Source organism: Nilaparvata lugens, chromosome 4 (assembly GCF_014356525.2).
Source record: "Nilaparvata lugens isolate BPH chromosome 4, ASM1435652v1, whole genome shotgun sequence".
In the NCBI taxonomy this organism is placed as follows: Eukaryota; Metazoa; Arthropoda; class Insecta; order Hemiptera; family Delphacidae; genus Nilaparvata; species Nilaparvata lugens.
Genome location: NC_052507.1, coordinates 21205587 through 21225713, shown reverse-complemented (window position 1 = coordinate 21225713; position 20127 = coordinate 21205587). Strand labels below are relative to the sequence as shown.

Below are 20127 nucleotides of genomic sequence, written 5' to 3'. Positions count from 1 at the left end.
CCCGCACTCACACTCCCGCATTTGGCCGAGTTGATGCTATTCAATTTTGTTTTCTTTGTGACTCCCACCAAACAACCGTCCATTAGGTTTCAATTTTTTCCTTCATTTTCCCACAAACCGTTAGCCCAAATAGTGTTTTTCCTTGCTGATAAAAAACTTGCCAGAAGTCTCTTGTCAAAGTGGTGCGGCAACAGAGAAATCGTATTTCAAGAACAAGGTTGCTCAAAAAAGTGTATAGAAGGAAAAGTTAGGAAGACAATTTTTGACATCACAGTTCTGTTTAGGGTAGTAAGGAGGTGAACATATCAAAAGTCCCCACCCCTAACCACTGTGCTAAGGGGGTGAGGGTGGTTCAAAGGTACCATTTTTATTTCTAGCATATACTGTATATCTCGAAAATTATGCGTCAATCCCAAAATTAGAGCTGCTATAGCAATGAAAGGAAAACATGAAATAGTGAAATATTACATCAGATTAAAAGAAATATATTTCTCTACAATTCTATGATAAGCATTCAGTTTTACGATGCATTCATTGTTGGAGAGTTATAAGCCCTGTAAGAGCAAGAAGATTGATGAAAACCAGTTTTTTTGTCAATTTACCACTTTCAAGAGCAAATATCTTGAGAACTGTTGGGAATATCTCAAAACTCCACTGAACGAAAATTGTAGAGAATTTATCAATCTTCATTTTGGAATGGTTATTCATTGTTTCCAAGATATAAGCGTCTAAGCAAATACAACTTTTAATAAGGGGTAGGGATGATATAGGGATGGGGACTTTTGATATGTTTACCTGCCAACTGGTCCTAACAAAGCTGCGAAGTCAAAAATTGTGTTCAAAACATTCCCTCCGAATTCCTTCAATTCCGTCAATAAATTTCTTAAATAACTCAATATTATTCGTTAAAAGTGGTAATTGAATATCTAATGGAATATTTCTAATTAATTTATCAATTTAAGCCATCTAAATTCAAAATTTATAGTTAATGTTTATTTTGGACCAAAATTTTATAAAAATTGTACACGTGAAATAATGAAATTCTAACCTTATTTTGGGCTTTGTCACCTATAAATTTGGAAGAAAAATAGCACAAGGACTACCTTATTATTTTATCTTTCAATGTTATTACATTAGTGTTATTTGCATTGTAAATAAATAAATAAATAAATTGGTCTATTGTTGCAAAACTGAAGATTTCACAGTCAACACTAAAGCTGCTGCAACAGTCTTTGGGAAATGCAAAAAATTGTAAAATAATAAATCAAATTGAAGAGAATTTATTGCTCTATAAGCTTATATTCAGCATTAACTTTTCCCATCGATTTAAAAAAGTAATAAAAGTAAAAATAGCAAAACATTGGAAGCAAACAGGGGTTTTTCAAAAATATCATAAATACAAGAGCAGTTTTATCTCTAAAACTTTGGAAGATGCATAAAAAGTTGTGGGATGAACATTTTCCTGAAGCTCTTATTGATGAATCAATTTCTTTATAATTGAAAAAAATCAAGAACACTCATAAAAATTATTTAATCAGTTATCATAATTATTTTTAGCAAAGAACACAAGAACTAAATTTCCACCTTCTAATCAATACAGTGTTGCAAGGATCACCAATAAAAAAGTTTTCATACATTTTATTTTTAAACCAATATCCTTGTTCGAATAGTATTCGAGATATATGCTAGAAATGAAAAATGGTACATTTGAACCACCCCCACCCCCTTAACACAGTGGATAGGGGTGGGGACTCTCGATATGTTTACCTCCTTACTAAACAGAACTGCGATGTCAAAAATGGTCTTCCTAACTTTTTCCTCTATAACCTTTCGTTGACTGGACTATGATGCGTTGAATTACTCTATTAAATAAGGGATAATTATTGATTATATTTATTACCTACAGAAAATTGCTCATTTCAGGATCTCAGTTTGTAACAAAATTTACCGTCACTTTAAATCAAGATTTATTGTATCAGTATTGTAGATATAGTGAGGTCCACGTTATAATGGCAGTGTGTGATTTGCAATGGTGTTGCTATCCTCGTCTATCGTTCAACAAAGCAGATGGCGCTATCTCTTTCACGCATTGCGATGTTGCCACCATCGTTTATCAACAATGTAGAAATTCAACTAATTGACAAAATATTCAATCTCAATCTTGAAAATTTATTATTACATCTTCAAAAAATATATTCTCTTGACAAATTTAATAAAATTTGATTAACTATTTTCAACAATAATGAACAGTTAAATTCATCAAATATACCAGTATGAGCTTTTTGGGTGGCAAGGCTGAGATCTGGCAACCCTTTTATTTAATATATCTTCCTGCACTGCCATTATAACGTGGACCTCACTATAGTAGTGGGAATAGATTATAAGCTGAATTCAGTGAAGTTTAATGGTGGATGAAATATCATGATTATTTTCTTTTACTATACATACTTAATATACTGTATAATATTGTCTGCACCTACAATGAAAGGTCATAACAAGTTTAGATCATTCGGCCAACTTCAATTAAATATAACTTTTGTAGTTTTGTAGTTCTTGGTAATGTTGTTAATTGTTAGAAAAAAAGAGCGAAAAAGGTATTCTCTTAATAATTGTAGAAAGGAGTAAAAAATTTCAGTATTAATAAATTTAGTAGGATATAAGTTTTTTCGAACTTGTCAATCATTATACATAGACGATAGAACATAGATATGAAAGTAAACAAGTACCACATTGAAGATAGAAAATATTATTATAGAGAGAATAGAATAATAGCAATAAATTCATACAATTATTATTTTTGTGAAAAATAATGTTATACAGTAATCAACCAACTAACCAGTAAACACATATTCTATTTTTCCCATTTAATTTCGACCCTATGATTAGATAAAACATCGTATCTCTTGAAATGAGGTTGAAAAATATCTATACTCATGGTATTTATTACGGATTGATTTTATTATAATTTCATTATAAATTATTTTCTTGTAACATCCATGATATAAAATTCAAAATGTTTTCCAAATTGCCGCAAAAAGAGATTCCAATGGAACAAGATCGAGTGTAGTCTCTAGTACTGCTTTCCGTGCAGTCGATCTTCGTAGCCCGGATAGCTCAGTCGGTAGAGCATTAGGCTTTTAACCTAAGGGTCCAGGGTTCAAGTCCCTGTTCGGGCGGACTTTTTTGTCAACTGTATCAATTTTTTTGATTCACAAATGTCATTGGTAATGCGTTCTATTACATTTTTTTCAACAAAAATGGCAAAATTTTTGGTTTTTATGATTAATTTCAATGGAATATTGGTCGTTCTACAAAGTTTTCCTAGTTAAATATGTTAATAATATTTATTTGCAAAATAATATTACTTAAAACATCTTTAGTGATGTTTTTCAAGTAGTTAAGCACACGAAACATTTTATTCAAACAAGGATATTGGTTTAACTGATTAAATAATTGATTATGAGTGTTCTTGATTTTTTCAATTATAAAGAAATTTATTCATCAATTTAGGAAAATGTTCAGATCCAAGAAGAAATAACTTGAAAATAATTTACAAATTAGGTAGAATCCAAGTATTAAAATTGAGGAAAATTGAAAACTTACAAACAGTTTGATTACAGCTTCAATACTTGGATTTATTTATTCCAGAGACAAAAATACAGGCGTAAATCATCAGCGGAGATTGATTGATTCAATCTCCAATTCAATCAATCATGGAACTATGTTCATTTTCTAAAATATCAGACATAATTTAATCCAGTGTTTGTTTGCTCAGTTATAATTTTTCAGAATTTGTATTACTTGTTATTTCAAATTATTGTGAAATTTAGAATATCATGCGGAAACACAGTATTCTATATGAAAATTGAATGTAAACAAACCATTGCAAATTGCAAAGAGTATCTACTTCATACTTTTGAAAATTATCTTCATAATTATATTGAAGACTATTTATATTTGATAAATCATGGTGTTCAATATTATAAATAACAATAAGAACATCTACTCATTTATTCTAACAACAACTTGCAAGAACCATCAATCAACAAATAACTATCATAAATTAATAATCATTATTTTAAAGTAGGAAAATTAATCCAAGAATACTGTAGACTGTAGCCTATAGTGGATAGTGTACTTTTTCCAACCTATTCTGCCAAAAAATGCTAATGTTTACAAGATATTCGAATTACTTTTACACTTATTTGTTACTTGTAGTTGTCCTACTAACTGGCTGATGGAAATTAATAATACCGTAATACATAGCCTAATATTTGTTGTATATTTTTTCGAAAACAGTAAGTGAAAGAAGATATAAATAGTATTTATTAAATACATAGCTTAGTATTACAGATAACAATCCTATCAACATCAGGTGCTGTGTTACGTTTGTCTTTTTTCCTTATATTGTTGTCATGTCTGTGCCAATAAATGAATATACATAAAAGTAATATACACATTTTTTCAAGCTATATTCCCAGATAATCGGATTTATTCTCCTAAATTGTGAAATGTTTATTTTGTTATATACAGATCAGTGCAGTAGGAGTAGTAGTAAATGCGAAACAACATAAATCTAATTAATTTCGTCCTAATTTTAACAAAACAGTCAAAATTCAAGTTATGTTATATTTTATATTTAATGACTATCATATTTTATTGTTGGTTGTTCATCCATTCAAATAAGTAACTCTATTTTGCTCCCCTATTAGTATTTCGGAATTCTTAGTATACAGTATGTATTCTTTCTGAGAGTCTAAGTAACTAGAGATTCTAGAGTGTTCGATGCTTTTGTTTGCAAAATGTCTCAGTGTCTGATTCGTAGGAGTCTGGAGCGAATCCGGTACCTTGTGTCGGCCACATAAATCTCGGCACGCTCTCTCGAATCTCTTGTCTCTTTCTGGTTCTGTCCTGGGGACCTAGGACTAGGAGGCAAGTCTGCCTTGACCCGTGATGATGATGATGATGATGATGAGGTGGTGGTGGAGAAGGAGGAGTAGGCCCAGTATAAACCAGTCACAGCACCTTATCCAGCATTTCTGCTGTCCTCACCGTTCACGTACTATCCATAGCCACGATTCTTATCTCACACTCTTCATCTTCTCTTTTCATTCGACTTTTTCTTTCTGTAGCCGTAGATGAAGCGACCGAATGTCGCAAGTTGATGGAAAACGCTCAAGCGCGGGTGAAATTGGTATTGCTTTGATCCTTATATGGAAAGAAAGTAGCTGGGTCCAGTTAACGGATTTAATCGGCTCTTTAGTGATAAGTCACTAAACAGTGTTATATAAAAGAGATCGGTTAAGTTGTTCTGTTTACTTTTAAGTAGGTGGTTTATGTTGATGGTGATGGCAATAAGGTTGCACCTTTCTTGTGAACATTTTTCATACAGCCAGTGAAGCATAAGAAAAACAGTCTTTGAAATACATGCCACTTCCATAATGTCTTTTAATTCAGGCTACCAAATAAGATGTTAAGTTCAAGGATATTACAGTCCTCATATTAGTCGATCAGTCCTTTAAATATTGCAGTTAATCAAGTACAAGTAAAGATTTAGTTTTGGATTTTACCACAGATCTAACCTATGTTTACTTAGTCTATGGTTTTACAGTATTCCAACATTACAAAGCCGCCCCCTCAAATGACTAAGATTAGTTACCTTACAAACACCTGCCAATCCGTTGGACAGGTGACCGACCACATTTTGATTTAGGACCTCCCAGGAAAGTTCTCACTTGCCTTTTATCATCCTTTCAGTAGTGTATCTCTTGTTCGGAACCCTCCTAAATTCGTTTATCATTAAACTCTCATTGAGGTTTCTTTCCACTCTCCATTTATTAAAGCAATACAATCAATTGGGTTTAAAAGGTATTTTTTTCGACTTCTAAATATTTATAATGAATTCGGGGGGAACGTTTTTCAAATTTGATCTACTTGCCATCAAATTACAAATGAAGTATAGACAAAGTACAATAAAGTTATAAGCTACGTACATAAAAACGTGAATATCACATTGAAATAACATTTTCAATAGTTGTGAGTGGGTTTACTATTATAACAGACTGCAATAATTATGTTTTATTCAAACTTTTGTTGAGTGTATTGGTCAAATCTAGTTGAAACTTTCGACCTATTTTTCTTTCGTAATCTTTGACATTCTGGTCATGAAAAGCTTCAGTAGTCGTATTGTGGCCAATTTCAGTTGCTGTTTCATTACTTTAAATAGGTCAAACTTCAGTCCAACATTGTAAACATCCTTGAATGACTCATCCTTGATTCTGTGGTATTGATGGCCCTATTCATTGGCCTACTGCGATTGACAGTCGTGCGTAGCGGTAGTATAGTACCTACATGGATAAGCATACCTGATTGAAGCGATTGTTCAGTCTTGTCGCCATTTGCAATATGTATTGGATATAATTAAGTTAGATGGTGTAATTTGTTTAATTGATGGCTTCCATCAAACCACACTTTGCTAGTAACTAGCACGTCAAATTAGTACCACCGTTAGTTGCGTACAAGCAATTTAATTAGCTTTCTAAGTTCAGTACTGCACTATGCATTCAACAACATTGATGTTTGATGAGCTTATTATTATCATCAAATACCTATGAATTCTGTGACATCACTTATGTTCAACTTATTTTTGCAGTTATATATGTGACCATTCGACTTATTTAGTACTTTAATTACAGTATTATAAAAAAATATCAATAGCATATTTCGGAAACTCCTGACTCCTGACATTTTAGTATAAATAAACTTAGTGCTGGGCTATCTGTAGGAGTGGATTTTGAATATGTTATGTTATCCCTTTTCTAATTATTATTGCGAATAGCTCCGTCTCAGTGTGAGGACTAAGGAACCAGGAGCGGATCACACACCATCGCATTATACACCATCGACTGTTTTTACGTACCTCTTCCATTCATATATTCCTTGTTCCGATTTACCACCTAACACCCTGTTTGTGAGAAATCGGTATGATATCATAACATCATAGTTTGGATTGGGATAAGTGATCTTCCTATTTGTTTTCTTGAGTTCAAGTACTTGTTGGCTGAATTGGATATATGCTTGAAAACTAAATTCATTTGAACAGTAAGATACAATACAGTTCTTTAAAAAAAATCTAGAGAATTCAACCGTAGTATTTTCAATCCGGAATTATATAGACCAACTGTTCTTTAATGTGCTTTAAAAGTAGTCTATAATTTGTATTCGTATGCATGTTTTTGAATAGTATTCCTTGGCAGGCAGGTGCTGTACTCCGAAATTTACCATCACTAAACTCAGTCATGTCATGTCGGATTTCAGCAGAAGACACATTTTGAAAGTGTAATAGAAGGGTTTAGAGTAGGTAGCCAGAGTAGGGAACGTTGTACGAGGTAGGTACAGTAAAAGGACAGATACAGTCTGTATTTGCAGTCTGGTGCGTTCTTTCAGTTGGGTATACATCAGGGTTTTACGTTAGTGGTGCACCGCCCTGCCCCTCGCCAATCGGTGCCCCCCGGGGGGGCTTAACGGACATTTTCAGGGGACCACTCTCATGTACAGCAGACTCACACTCACACACACACACACACCAGTGTCGAGGTCAATGACACAAGTGCACGTGCACTCGTCTTCAGCACCCCCTCTGAACCCCCTCTGAACCCGCCCCCCACGACTGCCCTTGAAGAACTCTTCTCTTCCACTTGCATTATTATTTCAGTGTCGACTCTTCCAACTTCGTCTGCTAGCTCCCTTTTTCACTAAGACAGAAGATGCTTCATGCTTTTTCAGTAGCCGTAGGGTCTGTATTTTGGATCAGGGTGGCCTCCTAAAATAATAACCATACTTGTTATTCTAATGTCTGGTAGTTTCTGACGAAAATTCAGTCCAAATTAATTAGTTTAATTTTTTGTCGATTTTCAGTTTGTTTTGTTCTACTTGAATTGTAGGTCAGTAACTGTATGTATCAAATTTAAATTGATAGGCACCTGTTCTCATCTCCAACCATTAAAATTATAAATATTATTATGAAATATATTTATAAATATATTATTATAAAAACCATTTTTATGGTTGATAGCCTAATTACTCCTGCTTTTTGGATGGAACGTGGATTTAAAAATATTTAGTTTGTTGATATAATATATTTCCACCATAGCTATATTAGCTGCTTCCGAATTGATATAATGAAGATGAAACATCTATTCTGTATGATTATTGTTCAGTAAGGTCCTCGTTATAAACTCAGAACTTGATCAACATTGGTGCTCCTATCCTATTCTAGTTCTTCTATCGTTTTCTGGCTCTGCTACGTTGCCAGATTGTTTTTGAACAATGTAAAAATAATTACCCAAATATTCAATCTCAATCATGAACATTTTATTATTAAATGTTTATTTTACATGATAAATAATGATAAAAATAATTGATTATTATTACCTTTATCATTGGTAAATATATGTAAAATATAATATCAGGGCACAGAGCTTCGCTCGTTATTTATTTATTGATAAACAGAACACAATTCTTTAAAGGACTACAGGCACAGCCCAAAACTGTTTCTTCCCCGAATTTTCATTTATACACTATAAATAGTCCAAAAATTAGGTTAGGCTCCATACACTTGAATTATTCAGGTTCAATTTTCAGTCCAAGCATTTGAAAACAGAAAAGTTCTAATTTAGATTGTTTACAAACCAAATTGAATAACAAAATAACACTCACTAATCATTTAAAACTGTGAAAATGATTAATTTCGAAAATTATGCTATACACTAATTTAGAATGATATCAAAAAATCAAATTATTTTTGTAGTCGATTATGAAAGTCGAGTATAAGTCGATTAAAATTTCTAGATAATATTTCTCGTTAGATGAGCAGATTGATCCACTTCCATCTTCCGTTATCAACAGACGACGAAATTATCAAGTGTTTTCCAAAGGATGAATAATTATTATCCTTTTCATGTCCTTCAGCGAGTTTTCCCAGGAATGAGACCTAGTGCAATCGAATTTTTATATCATAAACCTACTATATTCCAAATTTCGTGAAAATCGTTAGAGCCGTTTTCGATATCCGGTCACATACAGACATAATTATAAACATATAAACAGAATTGCTCGTTAAATAGTATAGGATATAAATAACCGTATACATAACCAAATATATAAATATATACATAAATCGCTCGCTTAATATAATAGGATTATTGATTATTTTAGACAGAATCGCCTAGATTTATTTTTATAAAATAAACAAAACTGGAAGTTTTCAGCTTAAAACTGGATCATCTGTCCTATCCTCTTCTTGTAACCACCAAGTTCGAAATGTTTGCATCGCTTAAGAGGTACTTGTGTCCTGTACTTGCTGTCGGTACATTCCACCCTCAACATAATCTTTTTGGTAGTCTTAGAACGAGGATGCTATTTATTATAAAAGGCAGTAGTGACGCACAAAATCGGCAACGCTGTTGTCCTATCTTTTCTTGTAGGCTATAACGTGGACCTCACTATTGAAGAGATTATCCTTTAGTCTGATTCAAAAACCGTCTCAAAAATTCACTGAAAGTGAATACTATGTAAATTTGTGTTATTTCATGTAAATTGAAATCCTATAAACAAAAATAAGAGTTAAGAGTAACTACTTGTCATGGTATTCCACTTGCACTATCACCACTGTTGTTTACTGTCAAAATTAACAAGAAAAACATCAAATTTGAGTGATTTCCATTATTGAGTAATCTACTTCCTGATAAGAAATTTTAGTTTGCCACAACCTGTGATTATTTTGGGTATGACGTCGTCAGCATTTAGGCAACTAATATTTTTTATCAGACATTAATTGAGATCACAGTGGACATTGCAAATTCTCTGCATATGAATATTCTTTATCAGACATTAATTAGAATCACAGAAATCTTTGCATCTTCTCTGCAAATGAGCAAAATATTATTTCAAGCACATATCTTCCATCTTCAATACTCTTGTGTGGAGTATTTCACCAAATTTTAATCACAACTATGGTTAGTTCTTCACTTGCTTTCTCTCCTCCTTGTTTTTTCTTTCTTTCTCCACCTCTTCCTCTTCAGAGACCTTTTCGGGTTATCTCAGTGCTGTCGTGAATGCATTTCCCTGTTCCCTTTAATTAGTGCCTTTCAGAACATTCCGGCATTGAAGGTGCGCCCACCCATTCCAAAGAAAACTCTCTCATTTTATCTTTCTCTTTAGTGTTTCTCGCTGAGAGTCATCTATTCTCTCTCTGAGCTGGAAAAAGGAAGCCGTGCGCGCATTTGTGTGCGTGCGTTAGTAGAAAATGTCTTTTTCTGTGACTGGAGCCCACTTTTCAAGCGAAACTTGTTTCCTTTCCACAATATTTATTGCTTTCTTTCTACACGGTTTCCTCGTGCAAAGATAGATATTTTGAATATCGTCGGAGTAAACCGACTATAGTTGAGACAGTTCTTTTTGTGTTCATTGTCGACGATTTTTATAGTTTTGTTTGTTTGCTTGTATAATGCTTTCCAGCTACTTACGTATTCAAACTTAAATTTGATATCAATAATATACAGTACATTTAAGATTCTTTTGACACAGAGTAATAGTAATATAGCATTGAATATTCCTTAGTATTTTATTGCAATTATTATAGCTCAGTATTGTATACCTTGAAGTGAAAATTGACTTCAAATATTGAAAATATCTGTTGACAAACCCTCTCCCGCTTTATTTTATTTTTCAATGACCACAAACAGCTTAGAATGTTGTAGATTACATACTACATTACACTAATACTATGAGCTCAACTAGATATCTAGTAGAGATATCTTGAGGTTGAGTGGTAGAGAGGACTTAAAAGTCCTAACTCCGCCTGATAAAGAATTTTTTCATTTCATTTCATATCTCGATTTGAACTGTTTCGTAACCTCTCCCTTTTACATTTGTGATGCGGTATTGGGAAACTAGTTCTCCTTTTATACATTTCATGAATAAACTCCCATATAAATTGAAAGTTTTGTTGTAAAATTAAAATTTTCTCTCAAATGCAAAAACTGTTTGTTTATAGTGTAAGCTATAATAGTGTAAGCTGTATGTTCAGTATGATAAACGGTCAAGCCACTCCGGAAGCTATTCCCTTGAACTGCTCAGACGCTGAATAATTGAAAAGTGCACATCAACGTTGTAAAAGTACAACAGCCATGCCTTAGTTTTGAAATAGAAACTGATCCATTGCAATAATGTCACAATCAATAGAATAGAATGACCGTTCCACAGTGTAATAGAAATAGGATTTAGTAAACGCTTATTCACTACCTGTTGGATGTTGTCAGTATGAACTAAATTTGTTCGACTATTCATAGATTCAGATGATTAAATATACAATTTTACAACCATTTCAGTATTGGAATTGGATGTAAACAGAATCCATGACGACACTAACGATACTTTTTTCATTATTTATTATTCATTTGGAAAGATGTTGCTGCAGTGCATCCTTCCAAATCACCATGGAATATTCTTTAGCTACAAGTATAAGTCAAAGACTGTAGATCTTTTCTCACCACAATACTGTGATTTCCTACTGTGATACTTTGCAGTTCTGTACTTACTGTTTGAAATCAAAACTTTTTAGAGATTCTCTTCGATCTTCTCCGCATACTCTTGAACCATAAAACTGCTCATTTATGGTTGTGAACTATGGTCATCTTTTTACAAACAATTCTAGTCTTGACATGATCTTGTTGGCTGCAAATGCACATTCAACTTGAAGTAGCAGCAACCTCTCAATGCAGTAACCTGCTTTTTCTACTGTCAATTGCACAAATAAGGCCAGGTAAAATGCTTAATAGGAAAATGCTCGTGATGGAGACGTCCAGAGGGCACCAACCGGTTGTATTGCCTTTTCTTCTGCAACTTTATAAAATTGTGATGTTTGACATTCGTGATTCTTTACCTTTGAATTTTTAGCTTCCTGCAAAACTGTATAGTGGGCTTCAAAATGGTATTTATTTATGTATATTTTCCCTTTCATGTTTCATATGCATTAGAAATTTGCTTTGCATTAAAGAGAATTTAACAATCGCCTTATTAATAATATTCATTGGAATATATACGCATACTTGGCGTACTGGATAATTTCTACTCTACTGAGCTGAAAAAACATATTTCGTTTCTACTCAGACTTGATAGAACATGTAACTTCTATTTATTTTACAAGTTGGAGAAGAAGTATTGAGGTAAAGTAAAATCAAACTATTTACTTCTTGATCTCTAAATTGAAAAATAATTGGAATAAATCGATCTGCAGTATTGTTGTAGAACTATTGAACACCATATGAGTGTCTTATGCATTTGACAAATTCAGTTTCTATCCTTTATTTTAGGAGGGAAATATTTATTCATAGATCTCAGTTCTTCAATTAGTATTTGATTCAGTTGGTATTTATATCAGGGAGATTTTTCTTCCCCCATTCCATCCTTTCATATCTACCGTCTATTTACTTTTCCTGATACCTTTTCACCTTCTCAAGGATTGAAGGTTTTCCTAGTACATGGATATCCATAATTGGAAAAACCCTTCAATCTTCCATCCTTTTTTTTTTGCACCACTTTCTTTTTGTTTTGTTTTAATATGTATTGTTGTTGTTGTTGTTGTTTGCATGTACTCTTTTTCTTATTCTCTGTATTAAACTTGTATGTGTGTGTAAAAAATAACAGGGAGATTAATAGAAAGATACAGTATAAGATTATTCCTCAACCAAATAAACTGTATTATTCCTGTTGACACGAGAATGTTATTTGTAATAGATATATAGTTTTTTGTAGAGATCATATCATTCCCTAACTACAGTATAGAACTTAATTATTATGATTAGTCACTGCAAAAATGAGTGGGAATCGTATTTCACCTGAATTCTGTATCAAAAATGTGGGAAAGTATCAATGGTGGACTAAATTGACAGTAATATGATGTACTAGCCGTCAGGCTCGCTTCGCTCGCCATATCCGTCTAGCCAGGGGGCTCCGCCCCCTGGACCCCCAACTGGATCGTCCAAGAATGAGATCAGCAGGCTCGCTTCGCTCGCCTGCATTTTTTATTTGGGCATTTTTATCATATATTAGGACAATCCAGTCGGGGGTCCAGACTAAACGGCTGACTAAACGGATATGGCGAGCGAAGCGAGCCTGACTGCTAGTAATATAATATTCCCAGGGTTGAAGTAGCAGTGCCTAATCAAATTTTCCGCGATAAATGCATTTAAATCTTCAACTTGGTGCCAACCTAACAAAGTCAACTCAACTTAATGCCAACCTGACAAAATTATTAATTTAGTTGCCAGTTAACAACTGTTTCGAAGAGGTACTCTATATAGATTATAGTTCTATAGTAACATATGATATGGAACCTCTCAATTATAATTGAAAGATTGGGAGAAGAAGAATATACATGCTAAAAGACGAACTTTAAACCCTTAAAAACAACCCTTAGAGTTAAAATATTGCCAAAAGATTTCTTAGTGCGCCTCTAAAGGGCCAACTGAACATACCTACCAAATTTGAACGTTTTTGGTCCGGTAGATTTTTAGTTATGCGAGTGAGTGAGTGAGTGAGTGAGTGAGTGAGTGAGTGAGTGAGTGAGTCAGTCAGTCAGTGAGTGAGTGCCATTTCGCTTTTATATATATAGATTGATAAATAACGATGTCCCTGTCATAATTTACTTCATAAATTTACTAAAAATTTTGCAATTGTTCAGTTACAAGGTAACCGACATACTCTTAGCGACCTGTGCTCTAGTGAAGATAACGCGCATGCGTACTGACAGCACAAAGGTGGCATGATGGCAAGGAGCATGATTGTGAGCGCTTTCACTTTCATGCATCCTTGAAGCAGGTCACGATCTCTGGACAAGAGAGGAGGAAGAACTTTTGTTCTTCTCTTCTCCTCCTCGTCTTAACCTTCCCTTCAAAATCCTCCAACCCCCTTCACCCTTAAAAGTTACCACCTTCTATTTATAATCCCCCCCTCTAACCGTTCATTCTAATCGTGATGCTTCCGTCGAGCAATTACACATACAGGTCTTGAAGATACGTTTTAACAATGTATTGAGATTCACTTCAGAATGTCACTATTGGTTGAAAAGGATGTATTGTTATGATATGGAATGCTAAGAGTTTTAAGTGAATCCCATATATAATGGCGAGGTTCAGTGTCTGTTTTCAGAGTATAATACTAATATATAGGACTGAGAGAGTATAATCAAGAAAATGTCTGATGTGTTTGAAAGTAGACTATAGAAAGGAGATGATTCGTGGATCAACTAAATAGCCAGCCAAGATTGATTGGTGGTACTGAATATCCAAGCTCGTATCTAGCGTTTATCGTATTTGAGTTGAATAGTTCTTGTGCAACTGTTATCTATGCTAACTTTTTTGTAACTGTGGAATATAATTATTATTGCCACCTGTTTGCAATATTATCATGTAACATAATAAACAAGGATTGATTCTTCAATGAATATTCTATCAAGAACTTCTGCCAAGAATTTAGCCTTTCAGTTGGGCTACTATCAGTTTAATTCAGCCTTCTGGGCCTGTTTTCGATGAAAAATACTACGTATCTAGCGTATATTGGGAAAGAAATGGAATCACACTATTACTAAACCATTACCGAACAAGTTAATTTTAAGCTACACATTATTGTTTTTAAAGTGAATGACGATTGATAATTTATTAATTTGTTGGTTCAAGATACACATTAATCATTGAAATAATTGAATAATTAATTACTTATTATTATTGAATAATAATAAGTCAAGTAAACATTGATTAACCTAGTGACAGTTGTTTCGTGCTGGTGTATGCACATTATCCTAGTCATGACAAAGACTATCATCCAAAGAATAAATATAAGTAGTTGGGTCATGTCAGAAGCCCTGAAATTGATCAGTCGTTGCGACCTGAAAACTCTTGACACCGGACCTGAGCCAGCCAGGTCACTCGATATTATCATTATTTATTATTATCATCCAAAGGTTTTAAAGACATAGGATAAGTTACTCCTTTTACCATTTTGTTTAGAGGTGCACTCCTCCTCATCCTTTTTATCAACGTTACTCAAACTTCAATGGCCGTTATTCGTTCCCGCAGAATCTGTGTGATATTTCCAGGGACCCGTTTCATAAAAGTCAATTGTAAGAATCGGCTCGATTGCCAGTGATAAGCGACCAAATTCTTGGTTTGTCAGAAAAGCGTGTCCAGTTGTTTTGTCAGCAAGTGAACGCTAAGCGGGCGAGCGAAGCGGGTTGGCAATGATGTGCTCCAGTTAACGTACTTTCTCTTTCTTCTGTACATCCGTTTGCCGACCACTTACCACTTCCCCCCTCTCTCTCTCTCTCTCAACATCTTTTCTACTGTTGTCAATTTTATTAAAGAAATCCGTTTTCACTATTTTCCGTTTGATTTATATACTGGTCAGCCCTGATGGCAGTGGACTGTCAGGTGTCCTCAAGTTTCCAGCCAAAGACAGATGGACGTTTCAAATTACTTTCGGCCGTCATTGGAACTCTTTTGCATATCATAACAGTAGTTAATACAAATGTTTATGAACAAAAGCTTTATACAGTTGATGTTATATTACAGCATTTATAATCTACGTGTAATTTATATAATATCAGTAACATCTTCTATCTTTATAATCCACTTTCATTAATCCATACCGTTTAATAAACTTATTGGAGCATTATCTGTGAATTAGTAAATGTATGGAGGAATTGAAATTGTCCACTTTTTATTTATTGTAGGAAACAAGGAACTAGTTCCACTTCGTCTTACACCCGTATTCAACTAAACATGCAAATTCTCAGTTATGGAATTGGAAATAAATTAATCATCATCAACATATTATATGTCAATCATTTTAGAGATCAAGGGAAAATAATCATCAAAGAATCTTACGACATAACGTATCAGAAACTGAGTGAAAGTTTCAAAAGAAGTTTTTTTACTAAACTTATTGGCCTTAGAATTACAGAAACATATTTTACTGGAAATACAAAGCTTCATTATGACTGAGTTTGATTGATGTTATTATCTATTTTACAACTTCAACACGTTTTATCGAAAATTAACACGGGTATAAAATCCATGGGTATCACTCTCATTGCTATTAGTCAAGTGTTTGTATATGAACATTATTATTAATATCGTTCGTTCCAATCAATTACTATTCCAAGTTTTCAAGACTATAACCCTGCATTTGCATTCACATTATATATTAAGACTGTAAGCCTGTAAGATATCATACATTAAAATTCTTGAAATTGTTCAATTTGAATGTCATTTAATTATCATTGAGTGTGGCAGTACTAGGATTTATAGGAGGCATGACGACCTTCCACAGTCCAACAATCCAGGCCAAATCAGGCATCGATGACAGATCAATAGTAGTTCTAGAACTATTTGCTAGTTGTGGAGGCTCATGGCACGCACCTTACCACTCACTAAAAGCTAGTCCGTAGTCCGTAGCCTGAGCTAGGCTGAAAGCCTAGGCTTATTATAGGTGAAGTCCAGGTGTGTAATCAGCACAGCCGAGTCGATTATCTTCAGCTGATTATCGCTAATGATAGATAGCCCACTGAAGGAAAAGATGCACCCAAATTATTATTGTTGTGAAAGCAAATTTTCAACAAGAATGCAAATCATAGACACACTTTCCACTGCTGGTTGGCTTTCACCGCATTTTTTCAAATGGTCTAATAGGAATTTTAACATTTTTCGCCGATTTCATTTTTATTTGAGATTTTTAGCCGACTCTTGAAACTATTTTCATTTCATTTATTCATAGACAATAGATACAATGCAGGTAAAAACTACAGGCATTCGCCCAAAACTGCTTTAAACCTTAATTCAGAATACACCGTCTAGAGGCTATGTAAATGATAACTTAATTCACACACTATTTTGAGCCCAAAAACTGAATGTTCTACAATAATTTTGAATTTATCGGATTAATTAATTTCAAAATACAAATCCAAACAAAATTCTTCCTTCACAATCACAAAAAATATTAAAAATTTCACTTAAATCCACAAATTATACTCATTTACGTGTTATTCACTTGGGGCCGAAGAAGCAAACTGGAATGTGTGCCCTACGCTAGTTTGATAGTTGAAAATATGATTTTATGAAAGTTAAGATTGATTTTATGAGAGTTTTTATTATACGATATTTTAATTAGTTTCTTTTCTTCAGAGCAATTTATTATAGGAAATCTATCATTATCAGATCCAAACTCATGAAAAAACAACGTAATAATCAGTTTCTTAGCCAGCCAGGTCACTCGATATTATTATTATTATTTTATCAGTTTTAAGAGACAGATTTTAAGATTTGGCCTAACCTACTTGTTCTCCTGTTCCCTAGTTTTGCTTTAGAATGTAATAAAGAAATGTATTTTTGAGCATTTTATATTATGTATCTACTGTATATTATGACAATCATCATGGTTAACTATTTGGTTAATAATTCACCTGTACAATTGTTTGAAAATATCTTGATTTTAATATTTAATTATATATTTTCAAACTTTTCTGTTATATAGTTTTAGAAAAAATTGTTTTCACAATAGCTCCAAAATACTGATTATTATTACACTGGCGCCTCATAAATTGAATATAAGTATGATCAATAAAAATCCATTGGATATAATATTATTATGTTTTAAATACTGTATGTATTTTTCATCTGATATTCCTTGCATAGTTATGAAAAACAAGGACTTGAGAAAAATATCTTATTTCTATAAAATCGTGCCTGTTCTTCCCTTGTATTGATCATTTATCATTGGCCTACACATTTATCATTGATCATAATATTATATCGAATATAAACTATATCGTTTTTCATTTCTTATTTATCATTACCACAGAAAAAAACAACATTTCTTTACTCAGTGTCATTACTCTCAACATGTTTTAGTATGATGCTATTTCCATCATCTATATCTACACGAAATAGTCTCCCTACTAAACAGTAGCAAGTGAGTGGATGAATCATGTGGATAGGATACCAAGTGGAGCGTCTTGAGACGGACGCCCCAGTCAGGCTGGGCTGGGGAACTGGCAACTGGGGAATGCTGAAACGGGACTCACAAGTTGGCCCGTTATACACCGGCTCATTGCGGCCGCATACTATTGCTCGCTCTCTCTTCCACCCACAACTCACGCTATATATTCCCTCTTTCTTCAGCCTAAATCCAATCCACTGCTGCCACAATTAGTACAGCAATCACTTCAGTCATTTCGATTTTATACGAGTATTCATCTTCTTCCATAAAGGTGCATTTTCGTTTGTGCGTAAATTTCCGCATTCGACGACCACAAGCATTGTTGACATTCATATTGTCCAAATTTCAAGTGTGCTAAAACAGCTGATCAAATTACTTTTCATTATTTGTGTTTATTATTCAAGAATAAAAACATTTCTAATAATATCAACATATTGCCATTTGAAAGTATATCTAAAAAATATAAACTCAAGATCCCCCATTAAAACATAATTGAACATAATATTTTAGGTTATTTAGACAAATTTATATCCACCCAATGTGAGATCCTCACCCTGTCGTGGTCGACGACGGCATTTACGCACAAACGAAAAGCCAGCTTTACATGTCAGATTCTGCATAAATTATGAAAGGTAATTTCCCCTTTTCTGCTATGTAGGCTATTATCTGTTCTTTGTTTTTGTGTGAATGCCTTGGATTCTATCACAAATAATCCATGTAGTTTTTATGAACAATTTGGAAGTTCCATGCTAATTGGTTTTCTGGATCCATATAAAAAAGTGGATTTTTCATATTCTTTCCCCTTCTCCTCTATGTATTATCATAGAGTAAAGAAAACTAAACTATATTATATCTTTCATATCTGGTATTATTAATTTGTTCTTCGTTTTTGTGTGAATGCTATTAGTTCTATCACAATCCATGTGGCTTTTTATGAAAAGTTTGGAAATTTCAGGCTAATAGATTTTCTGGATCTTTATGAAAATAATTTCTCAGATTCTGGGATATTGAACAATTAATATTATTTGAAGCTATCATGTTGAATATATATGATATGTTTTTATTCAATCATATCATTGTAGCCATTATGTCATTGAGATCCTGTTTCTTATCAATAACTTCAACATGAAATATTAAAGTGATTTATTTCAAATAATAAATCACTACTTTCTACTTGTCAGTCCTCTGAACCATGAACAAGCTGTAGAAATAAAAAAAATGCAATTATTGATCTTCTACTGTAGAAGACTGAAATGTAAGTTAGCGAATCGAAATTATTTTCGCACGTCATCATAAATGCAATCACATTTTAATTATTATTAATGAATACGATCTGATATTCCTCTGGATTTTTCTGGGAGAAATTTTCTTACAGCAAAGCGTACTCGAAGGGCTTGGATCGCATGACAAGGCTTGCATTACATGAAGGTCTGACTGACGATTCTGTACATGCACTCTGGAAACAAAAGCTGAGAGACAGCTTTCATTATTTTCTCGCCCTTGCTGTGTTGGGGGGGGTGGGTGGTGATAAGGGGAAGGGGGTGTTGCAGTGCTGGTGCTGGCTCTCAATAAGCGATTACAAGTCTACCATAAAGAATATGAAAGGGTGTCATCCCGGCAGGGTGATCGATTTTTCTCATCCTTTCTGTTGCCAGTTGAAATGAATGTCTAGACAAAAATCTCGCTAATGGACCTCCAGTGACTCGTTCTTCATTTGTGACTTGCCTAACGACTACTGTAATTATCTCACGAAAAATCCAGAAGTTGCCTGTTTCTTTCTAAGATCTTTTCAATGTTATTCACACTATGATGCAGATACTGTTGTAGGGTCTTTTTGATAAAAAATGTTGGGAAATGGAAGACAAGAAAGCTAAATTACTTTGCACGCGAAGTTATTGAAATTGTTGAACTACTATACCATTTGAATAGAGATGGAATATAACTATTTCTCGTTTTTCGAAGATTTTTATTATTGGAAATGTCACGAATGACTTCTCACTCTATTTGTAATTGTATGATTTCCTCATTCTTTTCATATATTTCCATTTGCTTTTGATAAATTGGAATTGTGTG

The 20127-nt window shown here is 33.5% G+C and overlaps 1 protein-coding gene and 1 non-coding gene across 3 annotated transcripts in view; both read left to right on the top strand.

The window, feature by feature from the left end:
• Nucleotides 1-20127, top strand: part of LOC111043754 (lysine-specific demethylase 3A-like) — a 307135-nt gene that overhangs the window by 12415 nt on the left and 274593 nt on the right. The window lies entirely within an intron of this gene.
• Trnak-uuu lies at nt 3104-3176 on the top strand. Its single transcript has one exon. It is a non-coding gene; the product is annotated as a tRNA-Lys (tRNA).